The sequence below is a fragment of the Dromiciops gliroides genome, chromosome 3 (assembly GCF_019393635.1).
Source record: "Dromiciops gliroides isolate mDroGli1 chromosome 3, mDroGli1.pri, whole genome shotgun sequence".
In the NCBI taxonomy this organism is placed as follows: domain Eukaryota; kingdom Metazoa; phylum Chordata; class Mammalia; order Microbiotheria; family Microbiotheriidae; genus Dromiciops; species Dromiciops gliroides.
In genome coordinates, this window is record NC_057863.1 from 521,359,986 (window position 1) to 521,373,013 (window position 13,028).

Genomic DNA, 13,028 nt, shown 5'->3' on the forward strand with positions numbered 1-13,028 from the left:
AGAATTCAGGGTAAAAGTTTATGAGCATGTACTCTGTGCATCAAGGTTTTAAACGTGTGTAACTAAATGATTGATTAGTGTTATCATGGACAAAAATAAGAAAATCAGATGGAAAAGGAAGCTTGGAAACTTCGTTTGGGCAAGCTGAGTTCATGCTGAAGGAAAGTAGATAATTCAGTTTGAGACATTATTGTGGGGCAGCTAGTGGTGCAGTGGATAAAGCACCAGCCCTGGATTCAGAAGGACCTGAGTTCAACCAGCTTCAGACACTTGACACTTACTAGCTGTGTGACACTGGACAAGTCACTTAATCCTCATTGCCCTGCAAAAACAAAAAAACAAAAACATGGGGGGAGACATTATTGTGGTTATTGGACACATGGATCGGGAGGGAGGGAGGGAGGGAGGGTGGGAGAGGGGGAATGAATCAAGCCTGGAGTTCTGGATTTGGGAGGGACTATGTAGATGTTATAGTTGAAGCATGAAAGTAAATCAAAATGCCTAGGGATAGTCCAGAGAGAAGAGAGAGTAGGTTTGCAGACAGAACCTTTAAAAGCATACATTTTAAGAGAAAATGAACCAAATGAGTAAAACAGGATTGATTAGAGTGGCATGAAGAGAACCAGAAAGGTTTGTGTCTCAGAAGCCAAGGGAGGAGAGCTTATCCAGAATCAGTGAGTGTTCAACCGTACTAAATGCTGAGAAAATACTGCTGAATTTGTTGATCAGAATGTCATTAGTGATCTTTGAAAGGTCAGTTTCAGTAGAATGTTTGGGGAGGAGCCACATTTCAAGAGGTTGAGGAGAAAAAGGTCATTGAGGAAAAGAAGGCACTTAGAACAACCAATTTTAAAATAATATTTTATTTTTCCCTATTACATATAAAATCGAATTCAAAATGCATTTTTTGAGTTCCAAGTTCTCTTCCTCCTTCCTTTCCTTGCCTCTCCCTGACACAGTAAGCAATTCAATATGGGTTATATATATATGCACTCATGCAAAACATGTTTCTGTATTAGTCCTGTTGTAAAAGAAAAAACATACCAAAACACACAAATGAAGTGAAAAATAATATTCTTCAATCTGTATTCAGGCTCCACCAGTTCTTTTTTTTTTCCAGGGCAATGAGGGTTAAGTGACTTTGCCCCGAGTCATGCAGCTAGTAAGTGTCCTGTCTGAGGTTGGATTTGAATTCAAGTCCTTCTGAATCCAGGGCTGGTGTTTTATCTACTTCACCACCCAACTGCCCCTTCACCAGTTCTGGAATTGGATAGCATTTTTTATCATGAGTCCTTTGGAATTGTCTTAGATCATTGTATTTCTCAGAATAGCTAAATCATTCAGTTTATCATTGTACGATATTGCTGTTACTGTGTACAATGTTCTCCTGCTTCTGCTCATTTCACTCTGTATCAGTTCATGTAAAACTTTCCAGGTTTTTCTGAAATCATCCTGTTCATCATTTCTTATAGCACAATAGTATTCTATACTAATCAGATACCACAACTTGGTCAGCCACTCCTCAATTGATGGACATCCCCTCAATTTCCAATTCGTTGCCACTATTAAAAAAGCTGCTATAAATATTTTTGTGCAAATACATCTTTTTCCCTTTCTCAAAAATTTCTTTCAGCTACAGACCTAGCAGTGGTATTTCTGGGTCAAAGGGTGCATGCAAAGTTTTATAACCCTTTGGGCATAGTTCCAATTCCTCTCCAGAATGGTTGGGTAAGTTCACAACTCCACCAATAATGCATTAGTGTTCCAATTTTCCCACACCTCCTCCAACATTTATCATTTTCCTTTTCTGCCATATTTGTTAATCTGATAGGTATGAAGTGGTACTTCAGAATTGTTTTAATTTGCATTTCTCTAGTGAATAGTGACTTAAAGCATTTTTTTTCGCATGATGATACATAGCTTTGATTTCTTCATCTGAAAACTGCCTGTTCATCTCTTTTGGTCATTTGTCAGTTGGGAAATGGCATATTCTTATAAATTTTACTCATTCAGATGCACCACAGGATTGATTTGGATTGTTTCTTAATCAATTCCAACATGTCAAAATATAAATTTTGAGGGACAGGAAGAGAGGGAGAGAGATTTCATTGATCTCCAGCAGAAGAAAAAAACAGTGATCACATAGACTGTAGGACCAGCAGTATATATGCAAGGATGATGAGACCTATCTAGTTGCAGCCTATGCCCCAAAACTAACAGCTTTTCTTACATATCCCCAGAAGAAAGAGATGAAATTCAGCTTCCAGGCAACATATCCAGGAACAGAGCTGATGTCTTTTCCTGTATCAACCATTAATTCTATTCTAGCCAGGTCTTACATGGTCATTCCAACAAAAATAACCTCCCTTCATTATAGTCTGTGAAAGTTCACCTTGGAGGTTAGAAGTCAAATTATATTTTACATATTCTCATTTCCATGCTAGAAGATGTAATACAGAGTTTCATTGAGAACCCTGCCTCATTTTAATACAAAAGGTAATTTGAGACTAGAAGATCCTTTCCTATAAACAAAAGAAAGCTTCCCCCATGTTTTGGTAACAGGATACATTATTGCCCTTCATTAAGACCTCTTGTTCTTATGGAAGCTATAAATAAAATAAAGCAAGTCCAAATTATATCTGTCATTTACTGTATATTTTAATATTTACAAAGGATTAAATGTATGAATATGTATATTATCTCGTTTCATCATACAACAATTTTATGAGTTATGTATTACATATAGCCATTTCATAGATGAGTAAACTGAGGCTCAGAAAAATTGAGTGTGTGGTAAAAAATAGAGTTGAAGGCATACTACTGAAATGGTTTTTGAAGGACCGCCCTTTCAGGGAGGAGACTGTGATGAACAGCCATGCGCCTGCTGCTGCCCAGGAGAGCGTGGCCAAGCATGCCACTTCTGGAGCGCCAGCTTAAAAATGAGGAGAAAACAGAAGTGCTCGCTCTCTCTCTCTCTCTCTCTCTCTCTCTCTCTCTCTCTCTCTCTCTCTCTCTCTCGGCACACTCACACGCTGGCTCAGGTTTGATGGTATGTTCGGATGATCAGCTCTGGTCCTCGGTGGCAGCACATGCTTGACTCTGGTTCTCAGCCTGAGAGGCAGTTTTGGGATTCAGTGAGTTTTATAAAAGAATATAGACTAAGCTTAGATCTGAGACTATTAATTTGTATTTCTATTTTCCTATTTCCCTAATCAGTATCACCTGGTTTTTGGCTAATTAATTCACAAACAATAAAAGCTAATTAATCCTTCTCTAACTAAAGCTCAGAGGCTTCTTTCTCTTACTGGTCTGGGAGATATATAAGGGAAAGGTTAAAGAAGAGTTTAATGCTCTTATATCCAATTTTAAATCTCACAAGTGACTTTCCTATGATCATACATTCAGTCATCACATTCTTTGACCTGATAATTTATTTATTAATAATTACACAATTAGAAGCTCTCAAACAATGTAGGAACTGTTGTGTTGTTGTTGTGGAGTGTGATAAAATAATGGGATTTAGCAGATACTCAAAGACCCACCTGGAGATTAATCTAAACTGATTGAATCAAGTGAGAGTGATTGACTGCTGATTAGCCTACTTCAAAGTTAACTAGATTGTAATCACACCTGGCTAGCCCTTAATGGATTTGGAGGATGCCAACCAATCAGCTTGAAGCAGCGTGTAAGGACCACCTCTATTCCGAACCTATAAAAAGATTCCACAATCAGCTTGCTAGAGAGTTTGTGATTGAAGCAGGCTTGTGGCAGAGGACTTGAGGAAGAACCAGACCAAACCAGGCTGGAACTCTAGGCTAAATAGGCTTTTTTTCTTAACTTTCTGAACTCCATGGGAATATCTGTATGCTTTAATAAATGTTTAATGCCCAAGGACTGGTGCTAAAGCTTCTAATTTAAGGCGACCACAATTTAGATTTTAAACATCACAGTTTGGCAACCACAAAGGGATTGCTGAACCCCTTAACCTTCTGATCTTCACATTGGGTAAGAAATTTTATGTTTGTAAGTATGTTAATGCTTCATTTTTGTGGACTTTCTGTTTTGATTTATCTTTACCTGCTTTTGCCTTTAACTAATAACTTTATAAAGCATTGGTATTATGAAAGAGAAAATAAAGGGGTTGAAGTGGTGGTCATTTTATCTTTTAGGTCAACTTTTTGTCTCAAGGATGGACATGAACCAGCAAGTTAGTGAGAAAAGTCATCTTCATTTCATGGAATGGGAAGTAAGATAGATGTTTATAGTGGGGTATGATTAAGAATCTTCTGTCAATTAATAACACGTGGTAGACATGTTAGAATAGAAATGTTGTGACACAAATGTCCATATTCAAATTCAATGATATGCATGATCTTTCACTTATTCCATAGTTTGAATTACCCATGTCATCATTCCTTTACATTCATAGCTAATAGAAAGTTAACTGTATTATCTTTTCTGGATTTTTGCATTAACTACTGCCCTCTTGAGTTGGTATTTCTGATATCAACAGCTCCTAGCTGAGATAATGCAAGAAATGAAACATAGTTTTGTGTCTTCTAGTATACTGAGGGGCAAGAAAAAAGAGAACAGAAAGATAGATACATAACTATTCATCAATATAAATCAATATAATATAAATAAATACATCAAATAAACAAATATTCTGAATTACAATAAAAATGTCCTATACTAGAAAACACAATTTGTGGATTTAAGAGGCCCTGAATCTGAACTTCAGGCAAATTCATTCTTAATGAGGAGCCCTGAAAAATAGAAAAAAGAAAAGTGGGGGAAAATTTTTTTAAAAGTCCACCAAAGACCTTACAGCCTGACAATTGGCACATTCCATGTTTCTCTATACACTTTCTGATTGAAACCTTCTACAGTCTTCCCTTGAGACTTTACAACAGGGCCAAAGTGTGTGTGATCGCTGATATTGCTTACAGAAAATGCCAATGTTTTAACATCTTTCTAAATATTTATTTTCATAACTTTATGAACTCAGATTGAGAGGAATACAGATGGAGAATATCATTAAGAAGAGAAAATAAGACAAATTTAAGACAAAATAGTCTAGGGGAAAATAATTAATATTACAATTAATTTTAAGGCTATATTTTTCTCCTATTATAAAAATATTTATCATTTTATACTTTAATATAATTTTATACAATTAAAAAAATTTCTAAATCCATTTCCCATAAGTATTTATAAATAAAATATTGAATACTATAAAACAATAACCAAGTATGGCATTCATGATATGAAACATTTTAATACTAAATCATCTTAGGATATATCTTGAATACAAAGGTTTGGGATTCCCTTTCTATTGATTTTTCTCCTCCATTAGTAAAATATTTATTGTCTCTAGATTTATCATCAATTCAACTTTTCATTCATGTACAATTTGTAATACTTAGAATAGTATTGTGTATATTATTGTTATAAATATATCTCACAGAAGTTTATTTTTAGGTTTGAAACCCTTGATTTTTAGTGCATACTAAAAAACAAAACATCTTCAAAAATCTTTGGACTGGTTTATTTTAGATAACTATCCTTAACTTGCATAATCATAATTAAAAATATTTTCATGATAGGAAGATCTTTGATTCTTTTTTTTTTTTTGGTGGGGCAATGAGGGTTAAGTGACTTACCCAGGGTCACATAGATAGTAAGTGCCAAATGTCTGAGGCTGGATTTGAACTGATGTCCTTCTGAATCCAGGGTTAGGGTTAGAGTTAGGGATCGATTTATCCTCTGTGACACCTAGCTGCCCCCTGATTCTTTTTCTTTAGACTAGTTTAGGGGAAAAGAATTCCAAAACACTTTTGATCACCTATTTCACAGTTTAACACCTATTTTTGCTGTAAAACAGCTTTATACATTCTACAAATGTTAAGCTCAATTCATAGTCTCACAGAATATTAAAGTTGAAAGGGAATAATTAAGCTTTCCACTTTGTTCTATATTTATTAGACCTGGAAAACTATACAACCACTTTCATGTATGTGAACAATTTTACTTTATCATTACGTCAGAGAATCCTAATATCTTAAAAATGGAACTGATTAAGGCAGCTAGGTGGCACAGTGGATAGAGCACCGACCCTGGAGTCAGGAGGACCTGAGTTCAAATCCAGCCTCAGACACTTGACACTAATTGTGTGACTCTGGGCAAGTTACTTAACCCCATTCACCCCCCCCACACACACACACACCCAAAAAAAGAAATGGAAGTGACCTGAGAAACGTAGTTCATCCTATCACCTAATATCAAATTAAATTAAATTCAACAGGCATTTATTAACTTAAAACTATTTTTACTTATTTGGTTAAATATTTTCCAATTACATATAAAAATTTTTTTAACAATGTTTTTTTTTTAATTTTGAATTCCAAATTTTCTTCCTCCCTCCCATCTATACCCCCTCCTTGAGAAGGCAAACAATTTGATTGTAATTATACATGTGAGATTATGCCAAACATATTCCCATGTTAGCCATGCTGTAACATAAAACATAAAACTCATGTAAAGTGAGAGGATTGGATTAGATAGCGCCCCTTCCAGAAAGGTGTAGAAGATGAAGGAAAGCTTTCTACTTGGAGCCAACCAAAGATCTGCCAGATGTCAATCTTCAACAGTGTTGGCTGTCAGTTCCCTTTTAGCATTTATGTGACTATAGTTGTTGTTTGTTCTTTGTTCTCAAAGAGGACCATGACAGATGTAATGACTTTCAATTAATTGGCTTCAAGTGATGAAGGATTATGCAAAATCATCAACCTCACTCTCTCCTCCAGAGCCTTCTGAGTCCATTGGGAAGATGGCCCCAGATGTTTAAGACAATTGGATTTAAGTGACTTGCCCAGGGTCACATAGCTAGTAAGTGTCTAAGGTGAGATTTGAACTCAGGTTCTCGACACCAGGGCCAGTGCTCCATCTACTGCACCACCTAGCTGCCCCTTGATCATAAGTACCAGATTATAAGTACAAGTACTAGATTATAAATACCAGAAGAATAGAGGAATTTATTGGCAAACTAGATAGGAATCAATAATTAGCTATATCCTAAGAGCAATAGATCTAGAATTGGAGAATGGAACTTCAAAAGCCCTCTTTTTCACACAGTTGGTAAGTCACTTAATATCCCTAGTCTGTTAACATATCTTCAAAATAAGAAAGTTGAGTAGATGACCTTTACCACCACTTCCAGTGCTAAATCAATGATTCTATAATCCTTACTGCCTGTGTAATATACAGAGTTGTCTTAATCTCATGGATGGGACATAGGATAAACTTACATTCATCCTTTGATGTTTGAATAGATTTGAATAGAAATCAAATTATAGCAAGACAACTATCCTTTAAGCTTTAAGACCATTTTTGTTATTGGTTTCAGTATCATGCTGAAAATCCTTAAAAATATAAAAGAATCTTGTTTGAAAAATAGCACTTGTATCTAGATGTGATGAACATCTGTAGCTATATCTCATATATGCCTTAAGGACTTTTGCTTCCTTCAAATATGTGGCTTATTTAGAATGCAAGATACTTTTTTTCAAAACACACAACCAAACAAATTTTTAAAAATTCCCCCCTAGGAAGTTGAATCAAGGAAATTTTCTATGATGTGAAGCCCAAATTTTAAAGAAAAAGAAAACCATAAAAGCAAGGGAAGTAATCATTAGGAACAAGAACTTTTGAACTAATCTTGTGCCAGTGAAAAACATTCACATTCTCTTTGAGTTTCTATGGGTACTTGTGTATAAATTTTGGCTTTTTGTGTCATCTTTTTTATAGTTTCAAAACTGTACAAAAATAAATAACTGTTCTGTTTAAGAAGTCATTTATTAAAATAGAGGGATCATTTCCCTTGACAGGAGCTGGGTAGGAAGAAGAGAAAAGAGACAAATTATCAGGACTAAATAAGTTTATGTGGTTGTAGAAAATAATATTTTTAAATACAATCATTCTGAATTCTGTTTTAGGAGAAGCTAAAGAAGGTAGAAAATATCTGAATTCATAGTGAGTGGCAGAGAAGTCATAAAGAGATAATTAGCAACTACATACTAAAAAGATTATGGCAAAATTCTGATGTGTTAGGACCTAAAGGGACTCAAATCCCCTAAAAATGCCCCAATTTTTTAAATGTACCAGAAGAAACAATGATAAAGAAAGAAAAAGAGAGTCAGCTATCAACACCTCCATCCAGTAAAGAATTGCAACAACAACAACAACAACAAAAAAACCTACCAGAATCCTACAGAAGTAGAGAGCAGATAAACTAACATAGGTTAAAAGCAAATTTTCAGGCAGATTGGTCTCACAGCAAAAGACAAGGCCAGCGAAGAATCCTCAGAAGGGACAAGAGACAAAACTAAACCGGCATCCAAAGACAATTTCTGCAAAAAGGCAGGGCTTTTTCTTAGCCACTAAACTCAAGATCAAGCAAGGCCTTCCCATACCAATAAGGAGTATAAGAGCAATATTTGAACCAAGAACAGGCTCCAATCCAAAACCTGAGGCTGGAGATATGAGTAAAAATAAGAAAATGTTGAAAGGAGATACAAAATCTCTCAAAAGAAAATAATTGACTAAGAATTAGGATTGAACAAATGGAAGCTAGTGACTTTATGAGAAACCAAAAAACAGTAAAGCAAATCCAAATGAATAAAAAAATATTAGGCAATATGAAATATCTCCTTGGAAAAACAGTGCTCGCTTTGGCAGCACATATGCTAAAATTGAAACAATACAGAGAAAATTAGCATGGCACCTGCACAAGGATGACATGCAAATTTGTGAAGGAAAAATAGCTGACCTGGAAAATAAATCCAAAAGAGATGATTTAAAAATCATTGGACTACCTGAAATCCATGACCAAAATAAGTGTTTAAACAACATCTTCCAAGAAATTGTCAGGGAAAATTTCCCTGATATTCTTTCTAGAAGCAGAAAGTAAAATAGAAATTAAAAGAATCCACCTATCACCTCCTGAAAGAGATCCCAAAAGGAAAACTCCCAGGAATATTATAGCCAAATTCCAGAACTCCCAGGTCAAGGAGAAAATATTTCAAGTTGCCAAAAAGAAAGAATTCAAGTATCGTGGAGCCTCAGTCAAGATAGCACAAGATCTAGCAGCTTCTACATTAAAGGACCAGAGGGCATGGAATATGATATTCCAGAGGACAAAGAAACTGGTACTACAGCCAAGAATCACATACCTAGGAAAATTAATCTTTCAGAGAAAAAAATGGGACTTAAATGAAAAAGAAGACTTTCAGGCATTTGTGATGAAAAGACCTAAACTGAATAGAAATTTTCACTTTCGGATACAAGACCCTAGAGAAGCATAAAAAGGTAAAGAGGAAAAAGAAATCATGAGGGATAGGTGATTTTGGGTGGAATTCCAATTCCTTTGCCCTCTGGAATATCATATTCCATGCCCTTTGATCCTTTAATGTAGAAGCTGCTAGGTCTTGTGCTATCCTGACTGTGGCTCCACAGTACTTGAATTGTTTCTTTTTAGCTGCTTGCAATGTGTATTCCTTGACCTGTTTGATCTGGAATTTGGCTATTAGATTCCTGGGAGTTTTCATTTTGGGATCTCTTTCAGGAGGTGATCAGTGAATTATTTCAATTTCTATTTTACCTTCTAAAGCAGAAGTGTTTTTTTAATCCTTTATTGATTGCCATATGAAACAATTCTGTATCACTACCAATTAGAGAAGTGCAAATTAAAACAACTCTGAGGTACCACCTTACAGCTATCAGATGGGCTAATATGACAAAAAGGGGGGGAATAAATGTTGGAGAAGCTGTGGAAAAATTGGAACACATTAATAATTCATTGTTGGAGTTGTGAACTGATCCAACCATTTTTAAGAGTAATTTGGAATGATGCCCAAAGGGCTATGGGACTGTGTATACCCTTTGACCCAGTAATAGCACTATTAGGTCTGTATACCAAAGAGATCATAAAAAGGGGAAAGGACCCACATGTACAAAAATATTTATAGCAACTCTTTGTGGTGGCAAAGAATTGAAAATCAAGGGCATGTCCATCAATTGGGGAATGGCTGAACAAGTTGTGGTACATGAATGTAATGAATGGAATACTATTGTGCTATAAGAAATGATGAGCAGTCAGATTTCAGAAAAACCTAGAAAGACTTAAGTGGACTGATGGTGAGTAAAGTGAGTAGAACCAGGAGAATATTGTACAAAGTAACAGCAACATTGTGTGATGATCAACTGTGATTGACTTGGCTCTTCTCAGCAGTGCAATGATCCAAGACAATTCCAAAGAACTCGTGATGGAAAATGTTTTCTACATTCAGAAATAAAGAACTGTGGATTCTGAATGCAGACTGAACCATATTTTTTCTACTTTGCGGTTTTTTCTCTTTTTTGAGGTTTTCCCCTTTTGCTCTGAGTCTTCTTTCACAACATAACTGATGCAGAAATGTGTTTAATGTGATTGTACATATGTAGCCTATATCAGATTGCTTTATGTCTTGGGGAGGGGGGAGCAAAGGAAGGGTGGAAGAAATATTTGGAACTAAAAATCTTATGAAAACAAATGCTAAAAACTATTTTTACATGTAACTGGAAAATAATAAAATGCTTTTATGATTGCCAAAAATCCTTTATTGATTACAACTTAATAATTATAATAAATATAAGACTTTTGAAGAAAAAATTAATTTGAAACTAAAAAGTTAATCTTGAATTGGTCAGTCAAAAAATGAATTATAGAAACAATAGGAAATTTCATTAAACAAAATGACAGAAGTGAGACAAAATATCTGTGATAAAATAATGGAATTTGGCAGACACCCAGGAGTCCCACCTGACTGATCTAGTATTGTTTGAGAAACCAACTAAGTACCTACTTTGGATGATTAGCTATGGGCCACACCTAGCCTGCCCTGAGTGATGTATACTGCTGACTTCACCAGGGGGACCACTCTAGGCCATCCAGCTTGAAGGACCTCCCTTTTGGGGGAGGGAGAGAAAAAGTAGAAAAGGAGAATGCTGAGGTTAGGAGCTCGCTTTCCTGCTGGTGAGCTTCCAAGAGCAGACTGGAGAGAGGCAGCACGGCTGACTCCTATAGAAACTACAGACCCCAGGTGGTAAATTAATAGAAATGAAGCCAGCTCTTTGAATTAGCTGAGCTGGAAACAAGTTTGGGGATTATGTCAGTCTTTGCTAGAGTCAGGGAGCTTATCCATTTTTCTCTTCCCCTGTTCCCTTATCCTTGGCTTTATTAATTTCACCTTTGTTATATATTTTATTCCCATTAATAAAACCTGATTTGTTTGTGGAAAAGGGGCTGTTAATCTCCTTTCTTATTGGCCTGGGAGAAATAACTAAAAAGGCAGTTTGGAAGGGAGGAAACTTTGGACCTAGAGATCCCTCATCATTTTCTGAACCCTGATATTATGGTGAGCCACCCAATTAACTCTCCCCATATTAAATTTGGCCCCTACGTATCAAATCTTATGGGATGGAGTGCTAGGGTAGAAATGTATATTTCTAAACATTTTGATGAGTAAAAGAGAGAAAGAAAAAAATCACTGAATTTGGCATGTAACATAAAAAGCTAGAAAAGCAACAAATGAAAACTCCTAATTTCCAAACTAGAAATTTGAAAATCAAAATAGAAATTAACAAAACAAATAAAAATTGTACTGAAAAGTAAAAGTAGGAGCTATTTTTAAAGAACTAACAAAATAGATAAGCAGTTATCTGATCTGATTTTAGAGTGAGAGAATAGGAACCAAATTATTCATATCAAGAGTGAAAGAGTAGAATTCAAATAAATTGAGGAGAAAGGAAAAGGAATTATGAAAAACTATTTTGACCAATCATATGCTAACATATGATACCTTAGATAAAGTGGATGGTTGCTTGCAAAACTATTAAATACCATATTAACAACTGAACAAATGGATTATTTAAATAGCTCAATATAAAAAAAAAGAATAAGGCATAAGTGAAATCCCAAGGGAAAATCTCTAGGACAAGATGCATTACAAATGAGTTCTAATAAACACTCAGAGAACAATTAATTCAATATTATATAAACTATTTACAAATATAGGAAAAATAAGGAATTCTTCCAGACTATTTCTGTAAGACAGAGTCCTGATACCTAAACTAGAAAGAGACCAATCCAATAAAGCCAAGAAAGAAAACTGTAGAACAATATCCCTAATGAACATTAATTCAAACATATTAAGATATTTTATTTTACTAACATTAAATAAAAATTAGCAAATATGCTACCACAAAATATAAAAATTTATAAGCTAGATTTATATTCTATTAACACTAAATTTGTAGGGTTAGTTAAATATAAGGAAAATTGTAGACATAATAGACAACAATGTTATGAAAAGTAATTTCAAAAACACATAATATTGAAAGACTTCAGAATTCTGAACAATGCAATGACCAACCACAATTCCAGAGGACTGGTATTATTCTAAAGCAGTCTCCCCACCTCTAGACAAAGAGGTGATGGACTCAAGTTATATAATACAAACATTTCAGACAATCTATGTGTGAATATGATTTACTTGACTATGCATACTTGTTGCAGGGGCTTTTTTTTCTTTTTCTAATGATGATGGGATGGGGAGGGAGGCAAAGGCAAGATGTAATAGATCAGCAAAAAAAAACAGAAAAGGGTTCATTTAGATATCATTTGGGGGGTAATTTTTTTCTTTTTCCTCTCTATTTATCCATTTATTTATTTATCTATTTATCTAAAGTTTTTGAGTTCCAAATTCTATCCCTCTCTCATTCCCTCCCCACTTGCCCTCCTACCTCCCAGAGGTGGTGAGCTATCAGATATAGGTTATACATGTGCAATTATGTAAAACATTACCATATAAGTAATTTTATGTTAAAAGACTCAAATTTTAAAAAAAGGAGAAAAAGCAAAATAGCATGCTTCAGTCTGTGTTCAATCAATTGTTCTTTCTCTGGAGGTGGAAAGTGTGCTTTATCATTAG

At 35.0% G+C, this 13,028-nt stretch overlaps 1 non-coding gene across 1 annotated transcript; it reads left to right on the forward strand.

Moving 5' to 3' along the window:
- Window positions 1-8,720: 8,720 nt before the first annotated feature.
- On the forward strand, window positions 8,721-8,827 carry LOC122752182. Its single transcript, XR_006355975.1, has one exon. It is a non-coding gene; the product is annotated as a U6 spliceosomal RNA (small nuclear RNA).
- The last annotated feature ends 4,201 nt before the right edge of the window (window positions 8,828-13,028 follow it).